Source organism: Rhineura floridana, chromosome 1 (genome assembly GCF_030035675.1).
Source record: "Rhineura floridana isolate rRhiFlo1 chromosome 1, rRhiFlo1.hap2, whole genome shotgun sequence".
In the NCBI taxonomy this organism is placed as follows: Eukaryota; Metazoa; Chordata; class Lepidosauria; order Squamata; family Rhineuridae; genus Rhineura; species Rhineura floridana.
Window position 1 is genome coordinate 5,259,816 of NC_084480.1, and position 10,185 is coordinate 5,270,000.

The window sequence follows — 10,185 nt, forward strand, 5'->3', positions numbered from 1 at the left end:
GCGCCGGTGGCGGAAATCTCGCTCTGACGACAATCGGACACATGTTAGAGCGGCTGCGGCAGCCTATCATGTGGCAATAAGGGCAGCAAAAAAAGATTTTTATGCTGCCTCTATTGCATCTGCAGAGTGCTGTCCCAGGAGACTGTTCCAAGTGGTCCGGAGCCTGGTCGGTCCAGTTGCTCTGGAACTAATGGAACATGCTAAGGCCTCCTGTGACGAGTTTGCTAAACACTTTGCAGAGAAAATCGATCGTATTAAGAGTGCTATTCCATGCGCTGTGGACACAGTGAGCGAGCCAGAGGTGACCAGTGGTGCTCTGGTGGTGTTGGATCGGTTCCAGCTTCTTCCATCCCATGAAGTGGACAAGGTGCTTTCAACCTTAAAGCCAACCACTTGCTTACTCGATCCTTGCCCATCGTGGCTCATTATGAGCTGCGAAGATAGACTGGGTGAGGGGATCAAGATGGTGGTAAATACATCTCTCGAAGAGGGAGTAATGCCATCAGCGCTCAAGGAGGCAGTAATAAAACCAATCTTAAAGAAGCCCTCCTTGGATCCCCAAGATCTGAACAACTTTCGCCCAGTCTCAAATTTGCCATTCTTAGGCAAGGCGGTTGAGCGGGTGGTGGCAAAGCAGTTGCAAGCGCACTTGGAGGAAGCGGATTATCTGGATCCATTTCAATTGGGCTTCAGGCCTGGACATGTGACTGAAACAGCCTTGGTCGCCTTGGTAGATGATATGAGGAGGGCGTGGGATAGGGGCGAATGCACCTTCCTTGTCCTCCTTGATCTCTCAGTGGCTTTCGATACTGTTGACCACGTTATCCTCCTGGACCGCCTGAAGAGGTTAGGCATGGGGGGCACTGTATTGCAGTGGTTCCATTCCTTCCTCTCTGGTAGGTACCAAAGAGTGGCATTGGAGGATGAGGTCTCGGATCCTTGGCCTCTCACTTGTGGGGTGCCACAGGGTTCCATCCTCTCCCTGATGCTGTTCAACATCTATATAAAGCCGCTGGGGGCAATCATCAGGAGACTTGGGCTGCAATGTCATCAGTATGCGGATGACACGCAGCTCTATCTCTCATTTAAATCTTCACCGAGGTTGGCTGTAGAAACCCTGTCCAAGTGCCTGGAGTCGGTGAGTGGCTGGATGGGAAGGAATAAGCTGAAGCTGAACCCTGACAGAACCGAGGTACTGTTTGTGGGAGACAAGGGAAGGTTGGGGGATGTGGACCTGGTGCTCAATGGGGTATGATTGCCCCTGAAAGACCAGGTCCGCAGCCTGGGGGTCATTCTTGACTCCCAGCTGTCCATGGAGGCTCAAGTCTCGGCTGTGAGCCGGGCGGCGCTGTATCAACTCCATCTGATACGGAGGCTGCGCCCCTACCTTCCCAACCATCTGCTCCCACCGGTAGTACATGCCCTGGTCACCTCTCGCCTAGACTACTGTAATGCGCTCTACGTAGGGTTACCCTTGAAAACGGTCCGGAAGCTGCAACTGGTACAGAATGCGGCAGCTCATCTGATTAAAGGCAGCCTCTGGCAAGATCACATCACTCCAGTGCTGAAGGAGTTGCACTGGCTACCAGTTGTTTACCGGGCCCAATTCAAGGTGTTGGTTTTGACCTTTAAAACCCTATACGGTTTTAGCCCAGTCTATCTGAAGGAGCGCCTCCAGCATCGTCAGGGATGCCGCTCAACAAGATCAGCCTCAGAAGACCTTCTCTCGATCCCACCGGTTAAAACAGCTTGACTGGTGAGGACTAGAGAGAGGGCTTTTTCAATAGTGGCCCCCACCCTGTGGAACTCTCTCCCAAATGATCTCTGCCATGCCCCTTCTATGATGAGCTTCCGCCGGGCCTTGAAGACCTGGCTCTTCAGGCAGGCTTTTGGGGTGGGTTAGGTTTTTACTGTTATGGTTTTAAATTTTAACGTTTTAATGTATTGTTTTTTATCTTGTACGTCGCCCAGAGTGGCTGGACAACCAGCCAGATGGGCGACTAATAAATTTAATAAATAAATAAAATTTAATAAATAAATCCACTCAAGTCTCAGTAATGCATACCTGATCAGCCCCTTCATCCATGATCAGTTGTGGAAGAGTGTTTTCTTAGGGACTCGCTTGGAATTTAACAGCATCACCACCACATGGGAAGGTTGGTTGGCATGGCAGCCCGAATCATCTTGGCTGGAAGGAGGTCCAGGAGGAGGTGGAAGCAGCCTTCAAATATCTGCTGCCCCTTCTCCTTACCTGGGAGTTGTGCATTTCTCACATGAGCAGATGGGCATTTTGTCCTTACATGTCCATTTCCCCAGTTCAGACAAGACTTGGAAGCTTGAGGAGAAGTGGTTTTCAATCCAAGCTGGATCCTACCCCTACTTGCCTACTGCCAAAGTGTCTTGATGTCTGAGGAAGAAATCTGTCACCTTCTTGCTGTCATGGGAGGCAAACAGGTGTAGAAACTGAAAGCTTGAAGTTGTTATGATCTCCTGGGGAAAATCCATCTGTGGGTTCCATTTTCTGGATCCAGAGATATGCACCTCAACCAAGGATGGACAAATCTGTCAAGTTCTTTTTTTTATTTTTCATTTCATTTTAATTTGTATACCGCCTTTCTGCATTATTGTACTCAAGATAGTTTACAACCATAGAAATGACAAAATTTACCACCTCCACTCCCACGGTCATTCTATAATAATTCAAAATATAACTAAAAATTGGCAAAATTCAAGGATCAGTCTCAAATATTATCATATTAACAAAATATCTACAAATGACAACAAAGCAGTGTTTTTAGCATTTCTGTTTGCTGCCCTGGGCTCCTTCTGGGAAGAAGGGCGGGATATAAACCAAATAATAAATAAATAAATAAATAAAAATACCTCCATCAATTATAATAAATCATTTATTTCAGTTTCTCTCAGTTTCTAATTTTTCCAGTCTTAACTTCATTTAGCCACATTTTTGCATCACTTTGTCATTTTTAAAAGAAAATTCATCAGTATTTTCTGTGTATGTCTCTCAATATACAATATACACATTTTTGAATGCAATTTTGCCTAATATGCACATATTTGAAAGCAATTCCCCCAATATAATGCAGTTTTGTATGTTATTTTCACTAACATATGCATTGGTATGCACTCTTTACCCTTTACTGGCTGCCCATCTGCTATCGGGCTAAGTTTAAGGTTCTGGTTTTGGTGTACAAAGCCCTATACAACTTGGAACCAGGATACCTGAAAGACTGTCTTATCCCTTATATACTCAGTTGATCACTGCGCTCTGCAGGAGAGGGCCTCCTGCAGATACCATCTTATCAGGAGATCCGTTCTGCACAACATAGAAAGTGGACCTTTCGTGTAGTGGCACCTGCCTTTTGGAATTCCTTCCCCTTAAATATTAGACAGGCGCCATCTCTGTTATCTTTTCTGTGCCTATTGGAGACCTTCCTCTTTCAACAAGCCTTTTAAGTTGAGACCTTGTCCCAGTTGAGACCTTGTGCCAAAAGTGTACCCCAGATATCAGACACCAATTTACATATTATACAGCCACGAGAGTGGCTGAATATTATAGTCAGCATGGATTTTTCGCCTTCCACAATGTTAAATTGAAAGTACCCCCATGCCATTCTGATGCTTCCCATAAACTCATATCAAAACAAAACATTACAAAACTTATAGTCCTGAACTCAGAAAAGCTTGCTTAACAACCCTTTCAATATTCATGGCGATACACAAAACAGTCAGAGAAAATTGAGAGTTCAAAGTGTAAAAAGAGAGAAAAAATCCAAGACCCCTTTTGGACTTTTTTATTTCAGTATTCACCTCATTTGTTGAAATTAATTAAAAATCAGCCATGTTCACAGAGTACCTGTAATCCTGTTACTGACCGTGCCCCATAATCTGATGTTCATCTTCTGCAGTTTAAAAGTTAAAAAAATGTGTGGCTGATTTTTAATTAATTAAAAAAAATTACATGGAACTCAATGATAATGTTGGGCATCTCAGTAAGAACCAATTGTCAGTGTCCTAAAAGCCAGACTCCCAGCTGCTGGGCTTGCCTAATCAGGGGGCCACACCACAGCAAACCTTGATTTCACTTTAGACAGTCCTGGCTTCCCCCAAATAATCCTGGGAAGTGTAGTTTGTGAAGGATGCTGAGAGGAAACTCCTATTCCCCTGACAGAGCTCCAGTGGCCAGAGTGGTTTAACAGTCAGCCACTTTGATTGAAGCTCTGTGAGGACAACAAGGCATCTCTGAGCAACTTGCAGATTCCTTCACTAACTACACTTCCCAGGATTCTTTGGGAGAAGCCATGACTGTCTAAAGTGAAATAAAGGTCTAGTGTGGATGTGGCCCGGGACAGCTTTGGTTTAAATTTGGGTGGGAGGCTACATGTGCCTGCTGTAGAATAAAAAGGTGGTCGAAATGCTGAAAAACAATGATAGCGCTCACAATGTTTTTCTTTTGGAAAGGAAAGGGGCTTCCCCTCTACCCAGTGCCCACCCACCCAATCCCCTCCCCCTCCCATTTCTGCCCTCCTCCTCCCATCCCTGCCCCTCTCCCTGGTCAGTTTCACCTATCCTAAGCATGATTGCACAGGAGTAAATCACACTGAACTCAAAAAGCATGCAAATGATCAAACCTGCCTGGGGTTGCCAGGCTCGGGGCCTGAGAATGATTCTGTATCTTTAAAAGAAGAGAAAATTCAGCCAATTGCAGTTGTTCTTGCAACTCTGTAATGGGAAAAACCACAAGGTGGAATTCTCCCTTCCACCTGCACAACTTTTAAAGATGCAGACTTCCGGGAGGTGGCGGTTCCGGTAAGACATTCTTCTCTCCCACTCCTAATCTTGTTGTTTAAAATTCCAACATTTCTCTCTGATTAATGCCAAAATATGCTACACACTTACTCTTGAAGTTTGAAGATTTGGTGGACATTCTTTAGGAGCTACTATTATAAACACAAGTAGCTTGATAGCAACAATTAAGATAACAAGCTGCCTCCTTAAGCCGAGCGGACGTTAAGGGTGCACGATAAAGAGAACATTAAAGTGAAATATTTATAATTTCCAAGGACTAAACTACAAATAAAGACAGAATGAATCTTATGATTAACTGCAGTTTTAATTGTACTATGCAGTAAAAGGAAACTTTTAGTTTATTCAGGACTTAGTTTCGAGGCTATTAGCCCTTGAATTTTATAACTGCGTCAGAGTACAACTTATCCTCAGATTTGGAGTTTACCTAATGGTACTTACAAGGAAAAAATGTCAAGAGCTGGGTATAATAAGTCTTTTAGATGTTTCATCGAAGCTGTATAGTTGCCTCCTCTTAAATAAACTAAAAGCTTGGGACCAGGCAAACTCGATAATATGCAAGGAACAGGCAGGCTTTAGACCCAAAATGAATACAATTGACCAGGCATTTATTTTACATCATTTAATCAAAAAAACAAGATCTAAAGTTTTTCCATCTTTATATATTGCTTTTGTCGATTTTTCTGCAGCTTTTGACACAGTTGACAGGGAACTCCTTTGGAAAAAATTGGCCCAGACAAATATAGACCGTAGGTTGTTCTGGTTGATTAGGGCCCTTTATCAGTCTAACGTTATTCAGGTTAGACAAGGGACCAATGGTAACCTATCCTCCAAAATCCCAGTGTACAGGGAAGTTAAGCAAGGGTGTCTTTTGGCACCCTTTTTATTTAATTTTTTTATAAATGGTATTGTAGAGGCACTGTCATCGCCTTCTTTCCCCCCCCCCTCAATTGGTACCAAAAAGATTTCCATTCTTTTATACGCTGACGATGTGGCCTTATGCTCTTTAACAAAAATAGGTCTCAAGCGTCTTCTGCATCTTTAAAAGTTGTGCAGGGGGAAGGGAGAATTTCACCTTGTGGTTTGTCCCATTACAATGTTGCAATAAAACCTGCACTTGGCTGAATTGTGTCTTCTCTTAAAGATACAGAATCATTCTCAGACCCCGAGCCTGGCAACCCTAAACCTGCCCTCCCCTCGTCCTCCCTCCTATCCCCTCCCTCTTGCCCCTTCCCTCCTCCTTCCTTCACCCCTCCCTTCCCCTCCCCATCACCTTCCAATTCCTTCCTTCCCCCTTCTCTTCCTTCCCCTCCCCTCCCCTCCCCTCTCCCCCACCCCCATGGTCAGTTTTACTTATCCTAAGTATGGCTGTACGGGAATCAATCCCATTGAACTCAATAAGCATGCAAATGATCAAACCTGTCCTTTCCTCCTCCTCCCTCCCATCACCTCCCTTTCACCTCTTCCCTCCCCCTTCCTTCACCCCTCCCCTTCCAATCCCCTCCTCCCCCTCCCCCTCCCCCTCCCCCTCTTTCTGCTACCCTCTACTAACCCCTCCCCCTCCTCCTCCCCCATGGTCAGTTTTACCTATCCTAGCCATGATTGCATGGGAGTAAATCCCATTGAACTCAATAAGTATGCAAATGATCAGACCTGCCTTTTCCCTCCTTCCCCTCTCCTCTCCCTTCCTCTTTCCTTCTTCCTCTCCTCTTCCTTTTTCCTCCTCACCGGCCCACTCCAGGCCTCCCTCCCCATGGTCAGTTTTACCTATCCTAAGCATGATTGCACGGGAGTTACTCCCACTGAACTCAAAAAACATGCAAATGATCAAACCTGCCCCCTCCATCCCCTTCTGCCTGCTCCTCTCCCTCCTTCCCTCCACACCCTGTGTGGTCAGTTTCACCTATCCTAAGCATGATTGCAGGGGAATAAATCCCACTGAATTTAATAAGCATGCAGATGATCAATCCATTCTCAATGTTGAGCCCCAGTCACTCCAAACGCCTCAAAAGGAAGTGGATTTGACTGTGAAAGACCAACCCAAATTGTGTTTGCATTTTGACAAATTTGTAGGGCAGTACAATATCTCAGAGAGGAGGTCAGGTCTCCTGCTCCCCTGGTGCATTCACTATAGCTGCCCAATTTCCCTGCTTTTTTAAAAGTTTGATAGAAATAACTGTGGTCTATAGGTGTGTCCTTAAACTGCAAGGTTTCTTGTCTGTTAGTGAATACTGTTTCTGGGTGAGACTCCTGGATCTTCTTCAGAAGGTCAAGAAGAACAGGAAAGAGGGGGGATGTGATTACACCCGTCAGATCAGGCGAGATGTAATTTGTAGTGTTTATTTGTGGCATTTTATATTGCTTCCTAATTTTGACTTGTAAACCTCCCTAGAGGTCCAGTGTGATGGAAAGGCATGGCAGCATTTTAAAATAAATAAATACAAATATAAAAAATAAAATTAAAATAATGACCAGATCATGTTTCAAAAGAGTTAAGAATGCAGGGGATGTTTGTCCTTGCCCTGTTATTAAACCTTCTAGCTATTGACATGACACATGGACTGTCTTCAAGTAGATTCCGACATGGCAACCCTATGAATAGGGATTTCATGGTAAGCAGTATCCAGAGGGGTTTTACCATTGCCTTCCTCTGAGGCGCTGAGAGGCAGTGACTGGCCCAAGGTCGCCCAGTGAGCTTCATGGCTGTGTGGGGATTCGGATCCTGGTCTCCCAGGTTGTAGTCCAACACTCTAACCCAGCCTTTCCCAACCAGTGTGCCTCCAGATGTTGTTGGACCACAACTCCCATCTTTCCTGACCATTGGCAATGCTGGCTGAGGCTGATGGGAGTTGTGGTCCAACAACATCTGGAGGCACACTGTTTGGGAAAGGCTGACCACTACACCACACTGGCAATATTCATTTTAGTATTATCTGTGTGAATATTAGCATAGCACCATCATTCAGCATGACACTGTGAGGCATGTGCCTTCACAAGCAAAGCCCAGTTTTTCTTTCTTTTTAAATAAACTGGCCTGTAATGTAGGTGAAAAACACACTTTGGCCATAAGGTCAGTTGTGAGTGAAAAGTGCCTCTGCTGACCTTTGATAATGATGCTTGCATGTGACAATGCATGAAAAAAGTGCTGTTTAAAATATTCTGGAGTTTTAAATCAGCACAAAGGCAGCCTGAACAGATGCCTCTGTTTTTTCTTTCAAAACTCTGTGGGAGGATATGCTACGATAACCTCTCTGGACAGTGTCTTCCGGTGCCAAGTTTGATATTTTCCAGAGCTGACTCAAAACTGGAAACTGCTGCTATATCCTCCTCTGCATTCTTTTTCAAAAGGCTGAGAGAAATTGAGGCAGAACGACACTCAGATCTTCCAGGTTATCCCTCATATGATTTTCTTGCCTTTATCACCTTCGTAAGTGTTTTATTTCTACTTTGAGTTTTCTTATTAATTTTTTTATTACACAAACTGTCATGAACCTGCTCCATTTTAGTCCCAGGACCCAATTCCCAAACCCAGGGCCATTGATCATGGCAAGGCACAAATCTGTGCCTCCCCTACCAGGGCTGAGTAACTAACAATAACCCTGCAAGGTAGGTAGACTGCCATCACCCTTTAACTTGCTCAGCCACTCTGGGCCAAGGGGAAACCCAAAGTGCCCAAAATAGACCTGCCAAGGGTCCTAAAAGACAAGAGCCAAAGTTACACTCTTTGTGCTGGAGTCTTAGGCAAAATACCCAAACATATGACAGTCTGTGGTCAATTAGCCAAGGTGCTGGATTTAGGGCCACACTACTCCTGCAATGAACACACACAGATAAATAAGAAGTAGTTTTATTAAATAAAATATAAGTGCACAAATATAGCAGCAAATTGGTTCCTTAAAGCCCACACCCCTGAGGTACAGGTAAAATTCACAGAGTGTTACAGTCACAGAAAAAAATAAAACTGTCTAGCCTAGTCTATACTTATAAACAGGTAAACAGCAAAATAACTTCATGGTTCCACATCTCCCCAGAGATGTATAGCTTGGACAGCTGATGGCAAGTGGAACCCCAACATCAGGTAACACCATCACACTGAGGAACAAAGGCAAAGGTTTGAATCCTATGCTTATGGGAAAATGCCTAGCAACAGCCAGGAATTAATTAGCCAATCAGGGGGCTTTCAAATGATGGAATGCATACTGGAGTTTTTGCACCTAATGGACACGTACTCCCCAAACCTTCCCAGGCCTATGGCCTTGGATACCAGGCTCTACTGATAAGCAGGTGTTCTTCTTGGGCCTAATTAACGAGCTTCAGCTGTGAAAACTGCAAGTCATTGCCTTCGCAGAGGTCCCATTTCCGACAAGATGAAAAACCCCCTGTTCTTTGCTTCTGAGCCATTTTAGATATAAGGCATTCTTGACACAAACAATATATTTAAAACAGTCATCAGCAAATGATTATATCATTGTATGATTACAGCACATTAACCACATGCAGGGCTTTTTTTGTAACAGTACTCACTGGTCCAGAGTGCCATCGCCTCTTTTTTTCCTGCCCATAGGAACCACTTTGTGCTTGGCACTTTTATCAAGGTATGAGCACTGGCACCTCATTTTTTTTTTTAACCGAAAAGGCACTGACGACATGTGTTTTATCAGAGGGCAAGTGTGCTGTAGTTTCCCAGCGTTCAAAATTATCATTAGTATTACTATTGTTTTCATTTGTTATCCGTCCTTCACCCTGAAGTCCTGGGGGTATGTGTGTGTTATTGGACTGTTTTCTTCTTTCTGTTGTTTTTACAAAATCGGATCCCTTGGACTTCGCTACGTAATCATAATCTACTTCCCTATTCAGAAGTGGTTGGAATTGACATCATTTTCCAGTAACGCGCATTGCAAATTCTCTGGGCTACAATGATATATGATATGATCTCTTGATATAATCAAGCTCAGACTTGGCTTTTGAATGTATTCCAGGCACATATATTTCCATTCACATTGTTGCTTGGGTGGGGTTAGCGGAGAAGGGTGTTAAACCCTGGTGAATATCGTTCCCTTTTCTTTTTTTTCCCTGCAAGTGTCAGGTTTCGTTTTGGACCCTCTGCAGGCTTTCCTTACGCAGATCTCTTTTCCCCCTCTCCCAGCCGAGCTATGATGTTGTCAAGCTTGGACAATTAATTGCTTCTGTGGTTCACAGGGCGAAGAGGATGCATGCAGATAGGAAAGGAAGGAAGGCAGGAGGAGGGGGGGAGTCAGGCCGCAAGGCGGGCCTGCTGCATGTTAGCCTTTAACCAGAGCTGACAGGCGGAGACAAGGGTGGGGAGGAGAGGGCAGTGGCATGTTTCAAAGTGTGCAATGA

At 44.5% G+C, this 10,185-nt stretch overlaps 1 protein-coding gene across 8 annotated transcripts in view; it reads left to right on the forward strand.

Annotated features, from left to right (window-relative positions):
* Positions 1-4,748: 4,748 nt before the first annotated feature.
* LOC133378719 (aquaporin-7-like) overlaps positions 4,749-10,185 on the forward strand; it is a 17,921-nt gene continuing 12,484 nt past the window's right edge. Inside the window, exon 1 of one of the 8 annotated variants that reach the window (XM_061613357.1) lies at positions 4,749-4,827. The gene's annotated coding sequence lies outside the window, so the exon portion shown is untranslated. Of the gene's footprint in view, positions 4,828-8,113; positions 8,252-9,245; positions 9,420-9,486; positions 9,582-9,691; positions 9,710-9,946 lie in introns of those variants that run through there. The other 7 variants (XM_061613363.1, XM_061613359.1, XM_061613370.1 and 4 more) reach the window with 7 other exon arrangements.